Source organism: Phyllobates terribilis, unplaced genomic scaffold (genome assembly GCF_046119375.1).
Source record: "Phyllobates terribilis strain yellow unplaced genomic scaffold, ASM4611937v1 Scaffold_4__5_contigs__length_816908805, whole genome shotgun sequence".
In the NCBI taxonomy this organism is placed as follows: Eukaryota; Metazoa; Chordata; class Amphibia; order Anura; family Dendrobatidae; genus Phyllobates; species Phyllobates terribilis.
The window spans coordinates 312529337-312541939 of NW_027362764.1; the positions used below are offsets into that span (position 1 = coordinate 312529337).

General features: G+C 46.5%; 1 protein-coding gene across 4 annotated transcripts in view; it reads left to right on the top strand.

The window, feature by feature from the left end:
* MTRR (5-methyltetrahydrofolate-homocysteine methyltransferase reductase) overlaps nt 1-12603 on the top strand; it is a 432636-nt gene that overhangs the window by 320527 nt on the left and 99506 nt on the right. The gene's annotated exons all lie outside the window — the stretch shown is intronic.

Here is a 12603-nt window from a genome sequence, read left to right on the forward strand (position 1 = left end):
TCAAGTGATCCCATTCTGGAAATTATACCCCTTTGGGAATTTATCTACAGGTGTAGTGACTATTTTGACTCCATGGTTGTTTTCCAGAAACAAGCAGCAGCAGTGGATGTTGCTAAGTGAAAATTACAAACTACCATTGTAGTGACCAGTACGTTGTGCCCAGGTTATGCTTCTGGAGACACCCACCTGAAAATTAGGCGGGCTCTCCTTGCTACAGAAATGCCATGTGGACGCTAAATGTGGTTTAGGCACACTTTTTTTTTAGGGTTTTCATCCATTCATGTAAAGAACATGCCTGTAAATAAAGAGAAAATTTCAGCTCACCCCTGAGATGTAATCCCAGTCTGGCATGAAGCACAGCATCCTCGCTGCTGCACAGCACCTGGGTCAATGAGGAAGTGAAGATGGACAAAAAAAAATGGACATTTCAGACGACAAAGCATATACTATGGGTGGTTTGTAGAAAATATTTTGCCATACGCGTTTCAGGTGAAAAACTCTTGAACACTGGCTAACACTAGCCAGCGTTCAAGAGTTTTTCACTCAAAACGCGTATGGCAGAATATTTTATATACACCACCCCATAGTATATGCTTTGTCGTCTGAAATGTCAATTTTTTGTCTTTTCTACAAGTTTTTAAAAGGATTTGCCAATAAAGATTGTTGAATTTTAATTAATTACCCGGTGTGTTGAGCTGGATCCATCTTCACTTCCTCAAAGAACATGCCTACAACTGTGAACATTTGGTTTTCTTTTTATTGTGAATCAACAACAAATAGGACAAAATAAATGTAACCTTCAGTGTGCATAACTATTCACCCCCCTAAAGTCAGTACTGTGGCAATTACAGCTGCAAGTCGCTTTGGATAAGTCTCTACGAGCTCTACACATTCTGCCACTGGGATTTTGTCCATTCCTCATGTTAAAACTGCTCCAACTCTTTCAAGTTAGATGGTTTCTTCTAGTGAACAGGAATATTCAAGTCTGACCACTGATTCTCAATTGGAATTAAGGTCTGGGCTTTGACTAGTTCATTCCAAAACATTTACATGTTTCCTTTTAAACCACTCAAGTGTTGGTTTAGCAGTATTCTTTGGGTCTTGTTGGAAGGTGAACCAACGTCCCACTCTCAAATCACTGTGAGACTGAAATAGGTAGGTTTTGCTCAAGAATATCACTGTATTTTGCACCATCCATCTTCCCCTCAACTTGGACAATTTTTCCTGCCCCTGCTGCCAGAAAACATCCCCCCAGCATGTTGCTGCCATCACCAGGTTTCACTGTGGGGATGGTGTTCTTGGAGTGATGAGTAGTGTTGAGCCACCCCCGTAGTGTTCGAGTTCGGTTCGGTTCGTCGAACACCCGTGTGTTCGCCGAACTGTTCGTCGAACTGTTCGTCGAACACCTTCGAACACCGTTAAAACCAATGGCAGGCAAACAAAAACACATAGAAACACATAGAAAACACCTTCAAAGGTGTCCAAAAGCTGACAAACTGCTCAGAAGACACAACTAACACATGGAAAACTGACAAGTACATATAGTCATGAGAAAAGAAAAGAGGTGGAGGAGTAAAAGGAGGGGGAGACACAGATATAGGCATGTCATGCCCTTCTAAAATCCAAAAAGTGAGAAGCCGACACGTTCAGTCCGCTCCTGCCCGTGCCACCTCCGTGTCGCCGGGTTTGTGCCAGAGCCGCGGTGAACCCTGACGGCCAGCCCCCCTCTCCCAATACTGGTGCCTGTCCGCTGGTGGGTCGAGCGAGCCCCCCTGTGGTGGAGGCAGCTCTAAGCTTTTTAATTTAAATTGTCTCTCTAATTTGAATGAATACACTTTAAATCCATTTACAAGGATCTATTGGAGGGCAAGTCTCATGCCAGCAGCCGCGTAATTCCAGCTCCAGTAGCGTCCACTAAAGCTGCTGCAGTTAAAAAGCTTTTATAAGGATCGAGCTCGGCTGTCCACCGCAAGGCATCCTACTGCCAGTCCCAGCCCCTATGCCTTGGGGTGCCTCCTGATGCTCTTCACTGAGTATCCCGTGGTCCCGAAGCATTTCCTTTGAAAAAATTAAGTGTCCAAACTACAGGTGGTGTAGCTTGCTTAACAGCCGGGATAATCCGCTGACTAGCAGACACTGCTACTAGGCACAAAGTATTTCCTGGGCTAGATGCAGTTAAAAATTTGTAATTAGATACTCTCGTTGGATGCTGAGAAAGCATTCCATAGAGTCTCCTGGCACGCCATATATGATTCTCTTAAAAAGCTTGGGGTAGGGGTCTAGGGGACCCTTTTATAGCCAAAATCACGGCCCTGTATCGCAATACGTCACCTAGGCTGAAGATAAATGGAACTGTAGCACCCTGAGGGCTCGGTTGCTACAGAGGTATTGCACCTCACCCAGAGGTGTGATATCTCACTCTCAGGTAAGGATGGAGTGTGGATCAGGACCCGACACCTGCATGCATTACACCACATTGCCGTGGGGCAGGGCGACCAATATGCCTCTGAGATGGGCACGACAGTCCCTGTCCCTGGCTGGAGTGGGGGGAGGGAACACTGAGGAAGGGGAACCCTGTAGTGCAGGAGCAGGGAGGAAGCAGTTCCTGGGTGCATTGAGAATGGAGTATAAAAAGTGGGCACCATCTTAGTTCAGTGCAGAGAAGTCTGAGCAGAAGTGTCAGGGAGCAGGGGCTCTGCATGAGCTCTGCTCCGGAGGCGGGCCTAGTAACAGAGGCCCAGGCCTGGAAGAGGGAGAAGGAAGGAAGAGGAGCGGAGAAGGCTCCAGGAACGAGGAACGAAGGGATCCCAGGGGTGCGGACGGGCGAGTCGCCACCGCACGCCCGAATCCACCTGCATGGAGGGGTCAGGCCAAAGGGGGAGACCGGTCTCCGAAACTAGTGGAGGCAGGAAACGACCCTCAGCTAGAAACCGGAGGCTGTGACATTTTATGTGGCGCAGCCCCTCGCTACACCCGCTAGGAGGGCAGCACATAGGGTCAGGGAAACTGGCGCCAAGTTTACCAAGAGGAGGCCCGAGGCAGCCGGACAGAAGGGTTGGTAAGAAAGGCCAGACAAAGGACACACAAAGGGGGTCCTGTGAAGCGCTCCAAAGTTATCTGGGAGTTGTCTGAGCCCCTCACCTGGTGAGCACAATACGACGTGGGCAGCCGTTACCTGCAGACGTGGTCTGGATAATAAGAACTGTTAGTAAAGGCCCTGGACTGCATCACTGACTCCGTGTCGTTACTGCTGCTGCCCTGCACCATCACCCCCATCCTCCGCATACACTGCCCTGAAGCTATACTCCTCCCGTGGGGAGTTATGCTACGCTCTGCTGCACCCACAACACCAGCCTCAGCGGTCTGCCCTGCAGCGGCGGTTCACTCTGACCGCAATCCACGGGTGGCGTAGTCGGACATTTAAACATCAAAACCACATAAATAGTTCCGCCACTGGTTTGACCACCCTGAGCCACGGAACCGGGTCGCCGCCACGAAGACTACAACCACCAGCATCCACCAAAAAGGGTCCGGCTCCGGGTGTCCCAAGGCCCAGGGGGTGCATCAGAACATTTTCATCACCTTTCACAATCACCAATGGGACAAGGCAGGGATGTCCTCTGTCCCCTCTCTTATACATCCTAGTGACGGAGCACCTGCTCTCATCAATTCGCCATAACCCCAATATTAGGTGGATTGAGGTGGGAGGCACCGAGTACAAGTGCTGTCTATTTTCTGATGATGTACTAGTATATATCACTCAATCACATATATCCATCCCTGCTGTTATGGCTGAAATAGATCACTTTGTTACATGGTCAAATTTTAAAATCAATGCAGCGAAGTCTGAGGCCCTCGATGTCTCCCTCCCCAAATCCATATAGGATTCCATCCAGTCCAACTTTCCCTTTGCCTGGCCCTCACAGGGTATCAAATACTTAGGAATTCCTATTCATAGAGACCTCTCCCATCTATGTTATCTTAATTTTGGGCCCTTTATTGAACAACTCCATACAGACCACGGTTGGGAAGTTAGAACTGTAAGATTCACTACGTGAACCACTGGTGTTTTGTGGAAAAGCACATGTACACTGTGTTCCAAATTATTATGCAAAAAGTGTTTAGGAGTGATAAGGGAAGAATTTGTTTGTTTGTCAGTTAAACTCATTGATGGTGATGTGTGTCAGGGCTCTTTATATCACTGTAAGCAATTGCAGACACCTGTGCTAATTAGTTTGGCAGGTGTGTCCAATGAAAGGCAAGACTACTTAAGAAGGCTGTCTCACATTATTAAGCAGCCTACATTTTCTGCCAAAATGGGAAAGAAAAAGGATGTGTCGGCTGCTGAGAAGCAACAAATTGTGGAGTGTTTAGGTCAAGGCATGACTACAATCAACATTGTGCGATGATCAGGATGAAGTGTCTTGGCAATCAAGAAGTATGTAGCTGATTCACAGTACACACGTGTGCGTGCTGATAAGGGCAAATTGAGGACTCTTTCCTACAGGCAATTATGTCAGGTTAAAAGAGCAGCGGCAAAAAAGCCTTGTCATAGCAGCAGACAAGTTTTTGAAGCTGCTGGTGCCTCCAACGTCCCCCGAACAACAAGATGCAGGGTCCTTCAGAGGTTTGCAGCTGTGCATATGCCATCCTGTCGACCTCCTCTATCCACTTCACACAAGCAGAAACGGCTCCAGTGGGCCAAACATTACATGAAGACTGATTTCAAAACTGTTTTGTTCACGGATGAGTGCCGTGCAACGCTCGATGGTCCAGATGGATGGAGTGGAGGATGGCTGGTTGATGGACACCCCACGCAAACACGGCTACAGCGCCAACAAGGAGGAGGTGGAGTAATGTTTTGGGCTGGAATCATGGGGAGAGAGATTGTCGGCCCCTTTAGGATCCCTGAAGGCGCTAAAGATAAACTCCATAATGTATGTGGATTTTCTCAAACAGCACTTCCTGCCATGGTTCAAGAAGAAGAACCATGTATTTCACAGCAAGATCATTTTTTTGCATGATAATGCACCATCTCATGCTGCACATAAAACATCTGCATCTCTGGCTGATATGGGCATAAAAGGGGACAAACTTATGGTGTGACCCCCATGCTCCCCTGACCTCTACCCCATTCAGAACCTCTGGAGCATCATCAAAAGGAGTGTCTATGATGGCGGGAGGCAGTTCACATCTAAGCAACAGCTCTGGGAGGGTATTCTGTCCTCATGCAAAACAATTGAAACAGAAACCATCCAAAACCTGACAAATTCAATGGACGAGAGAGTTCAGAAGCTCCTTTCGAACAAGGGGTCCTATGTGAAAATGTAACATCACCTAGAATAAAGTTTTGAGTTGAAAACTGTTTGATTTCAGTTTCTAATAACCTGCTAATGCTTATAATTTCAAAAATGACCATTTTTTTGGTCTTTATTAAAATGAAAAGGTTGATCGAAAAGTTTGGGGGATCTAAGAGTGTGGCAACCCAGTAGTCATGATTAATTCGAATTCTGACAATATGAGGGTCATGTTGCAGGTAGTGCAGCAAGAAGGCACTTATGTGTCTTGCGCATCTCGGAGCCCCAAAATTATTTTCCGGGCTAGATGCAGCTAAAAATTATTATTAATTTTAAATCTGGTGGAGCTTAGTATAGATGGGCTAATAGGATCAGTGCTGCACACTGCTACAAAGCCCAAATTATTTTCCAGTCAAGATACAGATAAACATGATTAGTAATTTGAAAGCTTAAAACGGTTGGTAGGGTGATTTTAACCAATCATCAAGCTTTTACTCTCCCCAGGATGACACAGGGGTAGAAAAGTCGTTCCGGATCCATGATTTGTTCATCTTTATGAACGTGAGTCTGTCTACATTATCAGTGGAGAGCCGCGTGCGCTTATCTGTCAGCACACCACCAGCAGCGCTGAACACACGTTCAGACAGAACGCTGGCTGCGGGGCATGACAAGATCTCCAAGGCGTAAGTGGCTAGCTCCGGCCATTTATCCAGATTGGAAGCCCAAAAAGAGCAAGGGTCCAGTGACACAGTCATGGCTTCAATGTTTACTTGGAGATACTCCTGTACCATCGTCTCTAGGCGTTGACTATGTGTCAGACTTCTTGTCTCCTGTGGCCTTGCAAAGGATGGGCTAAAAAATTGGTGAAATGATTCTGCAAAATTGATGTTACCAGCAGATACTGTGGTTCTGTTACGGTTTGAGTGCTGAACACTTGACGGTCCCACGGTTGGCAAGTTGGAACTGTGAGATTCACTACGTGCACCACTGGTGTTTTGTGGAAAAGCACATGTAAGATTCTGCAACAGTCTCTGCTGATATTCCTGCATGCGTGCATCCCTTTCTATGGCAGGAATAATTTCTGCAAATTTACTTTTGTACCGGGGATCTAACAGTGTGGCAACCCAGTAGTCAGGATTATTTCTAATTCTCACAATTCGAGGGTCATGTTGCAGGTAGTGCAGCAAGAAGGCACTCATGTGTCTTGCGCATCCAGGAGCACCAAGTCCCTGTTGTGTTGGTGGCGAGGTAACAATCATGCTTCCTTCCTCTGTCCTCTCCCCCCAACCTCGCACAACAGAAATGTGATCAAGGTCTCCCTCATCTGATGAGTCTTCCATCAGTTCGTCCTCCACTTCTTCCTGGGCTCCTGCACCTTCCTCACTAGTTTGGCTGCTACCATGCGCCCTGGTAAAACCATCTCCCCCACCCTCACATGCCTGCCGCCTTGGTGCTGCCGACCGTCTGGACCTTGCAGATGTTAGCCCTTCCGCATACAACTCCTCCTCCTCTACTTCCTCCACCTCCTCTTGTGCCACCACCTGACTCCAAATTCTGTTTAACATGTGCTCCAGCATGTAAATCACCCGAATAGTCATGCTGATAATGGCATCGTCAGCACTAAACATCTTCGTCGCCATTTCAAAACTGTGCAGAAGGGTGCATAGGTCCCTGATCTGAGACCACTCCTCCAGCGTGATTTGCCCCACCTCCGGATCTCGTTGGCCCAGGCTATACGTCAGAACGTATTGCACCAGGGCTTGTCGGTGCTGCCACATTCGCTGCAACATGTGCAGAGTTGAATTCCACCGGGTAGGCACATCGCATTTTAGCCGGTGAAGTGGCAGGCCCAACGACTTCTGTAGAGATGTAAGTCGCTGAGCTGCGGGATGCAAACGGCGGAAGTGAGCACACAGCGACCGTGCCCTCTGCAGAAGGCCATCTAGTCTGGGATAGTGGGCTAAAAATTGCTGGACAACCAGGTTCAACACGTGAGCCATACAAGGCACGTGTGTGACATTGCCCCGGCGAAGGGCCGCACCCAGGTTTGCAGCATTGTCGCACACGGCCTTTCAGGTCCAGTGGAGACAACCATTCATGAAATTGGTTCTCCAGAGCTGACCACAACTCCTCAGCTGTGTGACTCACATTTCCCAGACATTTCAAAGTAAAAACCGCCTGATGACGTTGAGCCCTACTGCCAGCATAGTAAGGAGGTGTGCAGGATCCCTTCTGCGCAGTTAGAAAGCTTGTGGCATGACCAGACAGGCTTTGGGTGCAGGTGGAAGACCGAGAGGAGGTTGAGGAGGCAGAAGCAGTGGAGGAACTTTGACATAAAGAGGATTGACGCAAAACTCGTGGGGACGGCAAGACTTGGACAGCAGCCCCTTGTCCTGCTGTCACCATAGTTACCCAGTGCCCAGTCAGCGACATGTAACGCCCCTGTCCATGCCTACTCGTCCAAGTGTCTGTGGTGAAATGCACCCTGTCACACACAGAGTTTCTCAAAGAAGCGGTGATGTTGTGTGCGACATGCTAGTGGAGCGCAGGCACACCTTTCTTTGAGAAGTAGTGCCGACTGGGCATCTGGTACTGGGGCACTGCGACGGACATAAGGTCTCGAAAATCCTCTGTGTCCACCAGGCGGAAAGGCAGCATTTCTGTAGCCAAGAGCTTGCAGATGGTGAAATTCAACCTCTTAGCTTTCTCATGGCTAGGAGGAAATGGTCTTTTACTTGTCCACATCTGAGGGACCGAGGGCTGCTATTGTGCTTAGACGGGGTTGATAAGGGTGTCCCCGGCAAACTGCCGGTCTGTGAGGAAGATGCAGGCGGACATGTTAGGTTGCCTTGATCCAAAGGTGGTGCTATCGATGTCGGACAGCGCTCAACACCAGCTGGTGTTACCACCTCCAAAGAAAATGATGACCTGCCAATCACGCTGGCTGTTGCGGGTAAAGAGGTGGCAGGTCTGCACCCCAAAACAGGTGTGACTGCTGTCCCCCCAGTCACAGAGGATGAAGAGGCCGCGGATGCACAAGATATGGCAGACGGTGGTTGGCCCGGCCGGCTAGGCCGCATTGTAGCACAGTGAGCTTCCCACTGCAACTTATGCTTCATGTCCATGTGCCGGTTCATGCATGAAGTACTCAAACTATGTATTTTTTGGCCTCTACTTAGCTTTTGCTGACAAATGTTACAGATAACACGAGTTGGGTCATCTTTATCGATCTGAAAAAATGCCCAGGCTATGCAAGGCTTAGCACCCATGCGACCTGAAGAGCCACCACGACTTGTGGTGAGAGGCAGAGTTGTGTTTGAGGATGCAGTTGTTGACGTGCTTCCAGTACTACGGCTCTGTCCAGGAAGGCGCAACCTGACCTCGTCGTCACTAGCATCTTCCTCCACCTCCTCTGCTGACCTCATCTCTTGGCTGACTGTGGGTTGACAGTAAGTGGGATCTCCAACCTCATCATCATCACCCTGTGCGTTATCACACCCGTCGTCCTCAGAGCCAACCTGTTCCTGCCCTGACAAAAAACTAAAGTTGTCGCTCCAATCAGGTATTTGAGTCTCATCATCGTCTTCCTCATTGTCTCCACCAACAGGAGTTACAGTTTGGGAATGAGGGTCTACATTATGGTCAGAACCTTCTGCGTCTGGTCCTGGATCCGATTCATAAAGATTCTGGGCATCAGTGCAGATCATTTCCTCGTCTGGATTCACAGAAGCGCTGGAGTCGACCTCTGATTCCCAGGCTATAGTATGAGTAAACAGCTCTGCAGACTCAACCATCTGTTCTACCTCATACTCAGACGGGCAGCTGGAGATTTGGGAGCTGTGAGGAAGCAAGTGCGATTGGGGTGACACCTTTGAGGACTGGAGTATTTGTGATGTTGAAGTTGATGTGGAGGAGAGCCCACTTAAAGGAGCACTTGATATCCGTTGAAGCACCTGCTGTTTTTGTGCCTCATCTGGAATTTGTAGCGATTGGCGTGGCCGTAAGAAAGGGATCTTATCACATTGTCCGCTAAAAGAAGTAGACATTTTAGTTTGGCTGGAAGATGGTCTTTCTTCTGCAGATGTTACTGTTGCTTTAACACCTACCCCACGGACACAACCTTTTTTCCCCTTCCCAACACGCCTATTCCCCTTTCCACCAGCAGCAGGCCTTTTTCCACTCATTTTGGTGGTTAACTAATTCACAACTCTGGAGTTGTTTGCACAAAAAAACAATGGATGGGAACCGAGCAGAGCTGAGTGGCCAAACTGTGGTATTAGGCCAAAACTATTGGCTGGGTTAGATGCAGAAAAAAATTATATTCAGTTTGCAAATTGATGGAGGTCTGTATAGATCGATTAATAGAACAAGTCCCACACACAGCTAGAAGCCCAATATTTTTTCAGAGGTAGATGCAGAAAAAAAATATATTCAGTTTGCAACCTGATGGAGGTCAGTATAGATGGACTAATAGAACAAGTCCCACACACAGCTAGAAGCCCAAATATTTTTTCAGAGGTAGATGCAGAAAAAAATTATATTCAGTTTGCAACCTGATGGAGGTCTGTATAGATGGATTAATAGAACAAGTCCCACACACAGCTAGAAGCCCAATATTTTTTCAGAGGTAGATGCAGAAAAAAAATATATTCAGTTTGCAACCTGATGGAGGTCAGTATAGATGGACTAATAGAGAAAGTCCCACACACTGCTAGAAGGCCAAATATTTTTTCAGAGCTAGATGCAGACAAAAAATTATTTTTAATTTGCAACCTGATGGAGGTCAGTATAGATGGACTAATAGAGAAAGTCCCACACACTGCTAGAAGGCCAAATATTTTTTCAGAGCTGGATGCAGATAAAAATTATTTTTAATTTGCAACCTGATGGAGGTCAGTATAGATGGACTAATAGAGAAAGTCCCACACACTGCTAGAAGGCCAAATATTTTTTCAGAGCTGGATGCAGATAAAAATTATTTTTAATTTGCAACCTGATGGAGGTCAGTATAGATGGACTAATAGAGTAAGTCCCACACACTGCTAGAAGGCCAAATATTTTTTCAGAGCTAGATGCAGAAAAAAATTATATTCAGTTTGCAACCTGATGGAGGTCAGTATAGATGGACTAATAGAACAAGTCCCACACACAGCTAGAAGCCCAAATATTTTTTCAGAGGTAGATGCAGATAAAAATTATTTTTAATTTGCAACCTGATGGAGGTCTGTATAGATGGATTAATAGAACAAGTTCCACACACAGCTAGAAGCCCAATATTTTTTCAGAGGTAGATGCAGAAAAAAAATATATTCAGTTTGCAACCTGATGGAGGTCAGTATAGATGGACTAATAGAACAAGTCCCACACACTGCTAGAAGCCCAAATATTTTTTCAGAGGTAGATGCAGAAAAAAATTATATTCAGTTTGCAAATTGATGGAGGTCTGTATAGATCGATTAATAGAACAAGTCCCACACACAGCTAGAAGCCCAATATTTTTTCAGAGGTAGATGCAGAAAAAAAATATATTCAGTTTGCAACCTGATGGAGGTCAGTATAGATGGACTAATAGAACAAGTCCCACACACTGCTAGAAGCCCAAATATTTTTTCAGAGCTAGATGCAGAAAAAAATTATATTCAATTTGCAACCTGATGGAGGTCAGTATAGATGGACTAATAGAATGATGCTATGCCCAAAAGATTTTACTTCACTAGGTGCAGTAAAAAAATTGGTATTCTATACACAGGTGGTATATCTTGCAACACAGATAGGCTACTCCACTGACTAACACACTCTGCAATAGGCCAAAAAGGATTAGCTTTGCTAGATTCAGCCAAATGCTGTGAAAAAAACTTGCACAGCACTGGCACAGACCTGCCTGGCAAAAACTGATAGGAACTGATGTAACCTAGTCCTGAAAAGGACTGCAATTACAATTAGTCTTTACTCCCACAATCTATCTATTTAAGAGCACAGACCAGCCTGATAAAAGTCATAGGAAATGCTGTAACCTAGTCCTTAAAAGGACTGCAATCACAACTATTCCCTACTCCCAAGCTATCTGTAGATTTGTGCGAAAATTGGCTTGAAATTAACAAGGTATAGCGCACACAGCAACAGCGGTGCCGTCTAACACGCAGCTGCAGCAGTGAGATAATGGTGGCGACGGGGAAAATGGCTTGGTCTTATAGGGCAAGGACATGTGACATACACTGCCAATGACACATGCCCTTGCTTGTGTGAAAAAAGCACTTCGCTCCTTGTGTGCGCTGCTGATAGGCTGACAGATTGCACCTCCCCACTGTAAATGCGGGAAAGAGAAAAAAAAAATGGAGATCTTCATTATTCCTGCAGAGATCCATCCCCTGCCCCTCCCCCCACCCCGCTGTACACTCAAACTGCGTATTAACATTAATTTTCATCATTACTGAGAAAAAATCCAGTTATGATTTTGGTGCACGAACAGTTAGCGAACATAACCTCGAACAGCCGAATTTTTCTCAAATCGTTCGTGTTCGCCGAACGGCTCGAACACCGCCCAAAACAGCTCAAATTTGAGATTGGCGAACAGTTCGAGTAGAACAACGCTCATCTCTAGTGATGAGCTGTGATTTATTGAAGCCAGGCATAGTGTTTACCTTGGTGGCCAAAAAGTTCAATTTTGGTGACATCTGACCACAGAACCCAGAGTCTCCCACATGTTTTTTGGCAAACTCAAAACAAGCCTTACATTTTTTGTGCGTAAGTAAAGGCTTTTTTCTGACCACTCTACCATAAAGGCCACCTGTATGGAATGTATGGCTTATTGTGGTCGTATGGACAATTGCTCCAGTCTCTGCTTGGGAGCTCTGCAGCTCCTTCAGGGTTACCTTTGGTCGATGTGCTGCATCAATGATTAATGCCCTTCTTGCCAGAGCAGAGAGTTTTGGTGGGCCGATCTCTTGGCAGGTTTGTTGTGATACCATGTTCTTTCAATTTGATGAATGGATTTGATGATGCTTTTTATTACCCTACCTTGACTTGTACTTCTCAACAGCTTTGTCCCTGGCTTGTTTGGAGATCTTCTTGGTATTCATGGTGTTGTTTCGTTAGTGGTGCCTCTTGCTTAAAAGGGTATTCCCATCTCCAAGGTCCTATCCCAATATTGTCATGGGTGTATAAAGTTTGACAGACAGTCGTTCTGGATCCGGCTGTAGAAGGTCGCTATGCTTGGCTTTGCAGACACCTTCTTTTCATCTCTGTAGTGGAGTGATATCCTTCTCTCGCGAGGACATAGCAGTTATCTCCACCTTCTGCTGCTAAT